The sequence below is a fragment of the Rutidosis leptorrhynchoides genome, chromosome 2, assembly GCF_046630445.1.
Source record: "Rutidosis leptorrhynchoides isolate AG116_Rl617_1_P2 chromosome 2, CSIRO_AGI_Rlap_v1, whole genome shotgun sequence".
NCBI classification, from domain to species: Eukaryota; Viridiplantae; Streptophyta; class Magnoliopsida; order Asterales; family Asteraceae; genus Rutidosis; species Rutidosis leptorrhynchoides.
The window spans coordinates 681546129-681553476 of NC_092334.1; positions in this window are offsets into that span (position 1 = coordinate 681546129).

Sequence of the window (7348 nt, forward strand, 5' to 3'; positions counted from 1 at the left end):
GAGTTTAGAGAAAACTATTTTCAAGTTTCTATGAAATAATGAAACCTATTGAATTCTATTTATAATAGATTTTTGAATTATTAAAGTGAATTATTAAAGTATGAATTATTAAAGTGAATTATTAAAGTATGAATTATTAAAGTGAATTATTAAAGTATGAATTATTAAAGTATGAATTATTAAAGTTAAAGTAAAGTAAAAATAAAGTAAAGGTAAAGTTTAAGTATAGTAAAAGTATAAAACTATGTACGTATAATACGCGTATAAATATATATAATATTAATTTAAATCGTTATATATATTTAATAAAATAAAATATAAATATCGTTATCTTTATCTTTATCATACTAGTTAAGTAATGAGTTGTCAAAAGTGGTTCTAGATATTTATAAAAGTTATATACGTTTTAATAATAAAGTTCTTTTTAAACTGAAAACGTTTTTTTTACGTTTGAAACTAAATAGATCAATCGAGTCTTTATGAGATTCAATCTTCCACTATCCTTTGTCTAGTTCTCAATGATTGATAATTTGTTCATATTTATAAATCACTTTACCATTTTTCGAATATTGTTAAAATGAAAAGATTTCTCAAATCAACGTGGGCCTTTCAACAGAGACTTGTAATCATAATTTAATATAGCTGATAATTCAATCATTTGATCTTATCATCTAATTCCATTGATAAACATTTTGAAACAGATACAATCATATAAAGTATTTAATCTAATATTTTGTTTACGTTTCAAGTTATAATATATATACACATATACATATATAATCATATTCGTTTAATGGTTCGTGAATCGTTGAAACTTGGTCGAGGTTGAATGAATGTATGAACATAGTTTAAAATTCTTGAAATTTAACTTAACAAATATTGCTTATCGTGTCGGAATCATATAAAGATTAAAGTTTAAATTTGGTTGGAAATTTTCGGGTTGTCACATCAGCTATTTTTATTTTTTTTTCTGGGTTTTGGTCCCTCCGCGACTCGCGGAGATTTAGGCTCCAAACTCCGCGAGTCGCGGAGTTTGGTATTTTTTTTTTTTTTTTTTTTTAATCTTTAACTTATAAAATAATTAAGAAATTAATTTTAAAATTTTGTTTCCCTTGTTATTTTAGGACGAGGTCGTTTCGGATCGATGTCCTAGTCCGTCCCTCGACAAAATTTTAAAATTTGTCTTTTTGTAGCGATTGTTTTAAAAGCTAAGATTTTTGGGTTTTTTCAATGTTTTTGGCATACTTTAAATCAATAAGATTAAAAATATTGATAATAAAAGTTCTCGTCCCTCCCTCGGGTAAAGCAATTTCGGTTCAAAGACCTAGTCTTCAACTTACGACGAATTTTTAAAAATCATATTCTTAACTTAATGAGATAAAGTAAATTTTTGTTTTTAAATTCACACAACTTAAATATAAAATTCAAAATTAATATTAAAAATAATCACACCAAACTTAAAATTTGAAATGCATAAAATTAAAAATTCATATTTTAAAAATTAAAAATTCACACCAAACTTAATTTAAAAATTCATATTATAAATTCATACCAAACTTATATTAATTTTTCAAATATTTACAATTTTAAATATATTGTTTTTACAAAGTTTACAATATTAATTTAAGATTTAAATATTAATTTTAAAAACATGGTAAAAATAAAATTAAAAATCTTTTTGTCTTTTTATCCCACTTTAATTAATCAAATATTATCAAAAATATGCGCCCCTCTTTTCGGTAAAGTAATTTCGGTTCCAAGACCTAATTTAACTCATGACGAATTTTTGAAATATTTTTGGGTTGATTGATTAAAGATATTTATACCTTAAGAATAAACGTTAAATTTCGCAGTGATGTAATAAATTTTTGAAGGATATCAATAATTTCGGTCGCCAAACCTAATTTTATTTAATATCAATTTAATACTTTTTAGCGAACAAATTAGCGTTTATTATCAAAAGGTTAAAAATAAAAATAAAAATAAAAACTGTACAGACATACCTGTGAAATAGATTTCTTAGTTATATGATCTATTATATTCATAAGATAGTCGGTTTAATTGGTTTTCCATGGCTGCATAGGCGTAACCTCGAGCATTCATTGTCTTTTCTTCTAAACATATGAACGGTCCGTCTCTGCATAAAGTAACAAATTCGGTATTTGAATAGGTTTGATTATTTGAACATTTACCTCCATGTGACCATTTTCCGCATTTGTGACATCGTTCTAGGTGTCGTGCTCTTCTTTTCGCTGCGGATTTTGATTTTCCTTTACCAAATTGTAACTTATTATCTTCGCATCTGGATCCTTTTCTAACTCCGTCCATTCTTTCTCTGATTACTGATACTAATTCACTCGGTAGTATATCATTATTACGTTTAGTGATCAAAGCGTGTAGCATTAGACCATGGTTTAGTTCACAGGCAGTCCTCATTTCGTAAAAACCTAAAAAAAATAAAAATTCAGAATTGGGGGAGAAGACTAGTTCTTTAGGGTCTGCTAGGGAAAGACCATACGTGTTCCATTTTCGAGAACTACACGAAAACAGACAATCTAACTCTAACAGAAATATATATTTGTAGAGACCCGAACTAATCCTCCCGGACGGAGTCTTCAACAGTTGGTCCCATTGCGATGACCGACTCCAAATAATATCCTTAACATGAGCAAATGCACAGCGGAAGACTTAATTCGTACCTGAGAATAACATGCTTTAAAAAGTCAACATAAAGTTGGTGAGATATATAGGTGTGATGCTAGCAGCGTTATAACTATGGACCACAAGATTTCATATTTAAAAACATAATACACTCGCAAGTGTATGAAAAGCATTCCAAGCAGTGGGCACCCGGTAACTAGCCTTAACAAGAGTGTGTACCCCTGAGTTATATAATATGTGCACCGAATCAAGTGCGTTCCGTTAACCTCGAAGTACTAAACACCCGTTCTTCTAGTTTACTAGAACAACATCTGGGTGGGGGTGTAAAACCCGATAGATCTATCTTTAGGATTCGCGCCTACCAGTTCATAAACCAATAGTTAAAGTTACCAAGCTAGGGGATTTTTGATTCAAACCCATGTAGAACGTAATTTTAGTCACTGGTGTCCATAACGTAAATCATTTATAAAAATAGCGCATGTATTCTCAGCCCAAAAATATTTAAAGTTTAAAAGGGACTATATACTCACCATACTGTATTTTGTAGTAAAAATACATATAACATCATTGAACAAGTGTAGGGTTGGCCTCGGATTCACGAACCTATATCAATTATTTATATTAACACATATTCTAACAAGTAAACAAGTATAAGTATTAATATTAACTACTATATTTGTTATAATAATAATTTATATATTATTTTAATTAATTGCAACTATTATTTTAATAATTTATATGTTTCATATATTCATTTTATATATAAAAAAATATGAATATATTTTTGTATATGTATCTATATCGTTTGTTTGTTAAAATTATAACAATACTTAAATAATATTAGTAATGATAAAAATAATAATAATAATAATAATAGAGTTAACAATGATACTTGTAATATTAATAATAAAAATGATACATTTAATAAAATGTTAATTTTTAATAATAATGAATACTAATAATAATAACTATAAGATAATGATTTTTACTAATAATAATAATGATAACAACTTTACTAATAGTTAACATAATAATAATTAATATTAACAACAAATAATATTAATTAGAAAGGAAAAGGAATTATACCCTTAAATAAAAATCGATCTAAAAAGAAATGCCCACGACCGGGCTCGAACCCGTGACCTCTCGCATACGGACCTCACACCTTAACCATCTAATCTGTTTCTGTTTTTCTGAATTTAATGGCATCTAAATATATATAACCAGTAATCTGTAAACCTCCATCTTCTCCAAATTACATCGATCAGTGAGTTCATCCAGCTTCCATTTGATGTTTGATTTAACTTCAATCTTAATGAAAAAAATTAATTGTAATTGCTTTTTATTTAAAGACTACAAAAGGAAAGAAAAAAAATATATATAACAAAATTAAAATAAACTCCTCCTGTTGCCGTCGATGGTTTGAGAAAAAAAATATGATTTCGAAATTAACAGTGTTTTAGATCCAGCTTACAACATGAAAAGTTTTGCTTCTCCCTTCTAAAAACTGACTGAATTAACAGTTTAACAAGAACCCTTAAAACAATTGCGAATTTTGTGATGAACACTTGAGTTGACTTTTAGAACTTTAACTTTGACCTCGAAATCAAGATTCAATACGAGGTTTTGGAATTTGAAACTTTGCAGGAAGATTTGGTATTAAATTTCCAACAAGACTGCTCTTTTAGTTTTTAGAAATCGTTACAATTATGAACAATTGATAAAATGAAATCGGGACAGAGGTAGTCGTCCTGTTCCAGCTTGTTTTTGATTTTAATTTCAAAGATTGGATGAATTATAACTGCTAACAGATTAAAAAAAAGTTGATCTGGAAATCGTTTGATAGTGGAAAAAGAATCAGACCAGAGTTCACGAGTTTGAGAGAAGAAAAGAAGGAAAAGAACTAGATGAAAATGATATGATCTTCAATAATATTACAGTATATACATATCAGTTATATAAATCTGTATTTTATTTATTATTATTTTTTTTTTTATACTAATAAATAATACAAATAATAAAAATAATAATTAGTAAATTCAATTTAAAGATACTGTTATATAAATATCATTTAATTATTAATAACATGATGTAACTTGTTATTAAAAGTACTAATAAATTAATAATAATATTAATAATAATACAAATTATAATTTGATAATATGGAAATTTTATCCATAACAATAATGATAAACACAATAATACTAATAATAATAATAATCATATAACTTATTACATGTTTTAAATCTATCGTTAATAATAATAATGATTATAATGATAATAATATTAATAATATTAATATTTTAATATATTAACTATATTCAAACTTGTAATCTAATATAATACCATTTATTATTCATGTAAGATTATGTTATATGAATGACATTTACTGAGCAGTTAATATTTATATATTCTATGTATGTATTTATTTCTTTTCAACAATTAACCACATGTTACATCAAATAATATTTCAAATTATAATATTTAGATACATATGTATCAATTTACAAATAGTTGTTCGTGAATCGTCAGGCTTGGTCAAAAGGGTAACTGATTATCCGAAAATAGATTTCAGACTTTCTAGACTCAACATTACAGATTTTGCTTATCGTGTCGGAAATATATAAAGATCAAGGTTTAAATTTGGTCGGAAATTTCCGGGTCGTTACAGTACCCACCTGTTAAAGAAATTTCGTCCCCGAAATTTGATAGAGGTGGTCATAGATAACAATAAGAATATTTTCATGATGAATATGGGGTAATAATGGAGTTTTATCATATTTGAGAAATATAGATAAAACGGTTAGATCATGTGAAGCGTACGAGTGAAGCTGTCACAAGAGATTGAGATAGAGATTTAACTTTTGACGTAGTCATGGTGAATTTCCGGAATTTAAGGGATTTAAAAAGGAAATCTTGGAAATCTAAAAGATTTGATTCTTCGTTGAATAAGGAAATTGTAATCTTCTTTGATTTAATGTAACAATCTGTTTCGATTTCTATGTCGGTTATATCACTATAAATCCACTTCCTTCCCATCCTCAAGCCAATCGAGCAATGGTTCGGAATTCGTAGATATAAGATTTGGAATGAACATGACTAATGTTCTCAGAAAGAAATAGTAATGGTACGATTTTAATTTGTCAAATTACCAGAATATCCAGAAAGATAGAACTATCAAGATGATATGTTCTTGATATGTTTGGAGATTGGATAGAATGTAAGAGCCGTGTAACATGGCACAAGATGATGGTACTGTGAATCATCACAATCCATTAGAACTTAACATAACTTACTGTAATATAATGAAGTTGATCAAGTTTCATTATATTATACTAATTCATGCATCAGTTCCTAACATTACTTCAAAACATTCATATTTTAAATTCGGAGGTTTCAGAATTTAGAAACTAACACAGTTTCTTTTATGATGTGATACAGATAGCGCGAGAAGATAGATGATTTCCGATAAGAATAGTTATAAAAATATCTTCAGAAACATTGAGGATATTTATAATGAAAGATATGATAATATCTTGGAACTTCTAATGTCGAAGGATGATGATGAAGAATAGTGTCAGCAAAGGTTTTAGAGTAAGGGGTAGGGTATGTACTAAGGATTTCAGCAGGCACTGAATCTTTTAAATTCTTTGAAGTCAAACTTATTCTTTGTGATTTGTCCACGGCTTACTTCATAGTTTCGCATAATCCGCTTTTTAGTACTAAATTTTCTATTGAGTGTTTCGAATACTCCGTTCTTTATCATCAACTTTTGGCTATTAAGACCATCTACAACATGCTGCTTCGTCAGCATTCTCAAAGTTAACGGATCTGGGTCATCGGTTATCAAACTGAGGTGGTTTCAGGAGAATTGTGTTTTTAAATGGTTAAACGCTGATGATGGAATATAAAAGATCCTCCGGTAACGTCAGCGAAAGAATAACGTGTATATATATCGAAACTAACCTTTCTGAGAAGTCGAGGTTAACTTGCTGGAGCTGTGACAAAATTGGCTAATTTGAAAAGGGATTGCAAAGTTATTTTGGGTAATAATAACACTAAAGAAATTAACTCTGCTGCGTGTTAAACGTTGACTCAGTCTCCTAGAGTCTTACAGGAGCATAAGTCTTTTCTTCCGTAGATGAAACGCGGTTGGTTCATCCTCTCGATTGAGGGGTTTTCAAGAATTATGAAAGATTTAAACACGCATTGTAATTGTCGAGATACAAATGAGGTTTAAGATGAAATCAAGTGGCAAACTTGAAGATTAATTTAGTTTCATATGTTATAATCAATATTTTAATTCATTTTAATTGTCCAAAGTTAGCAGTCCAATAGTCCGATTGTACAATGATCCAATATATTCATATATAAATTAAATATATAATATTTGAATTAACTAATACATATCGTGACCCGTGTACCAGTCTCAGTGTCGATCACAACTCAAAGTATATATATATTTTGGAATCAACCTCAACCCTGTATAGCCAACTCCAACATTCACATATAGAGTGTCTATGGTTGTTCCGAAATATATATATAGATGGGTCGATATGATAGGTCGAAACCTTGTATACGTGTCCCGTTATTTAAAGTGCGTAAAATAAATAACAGAACTTAAATGACATAAACTAAATTGCGATAAAATGTAATACGGAATTAACAGTTAGCTGGGAACAGTTAG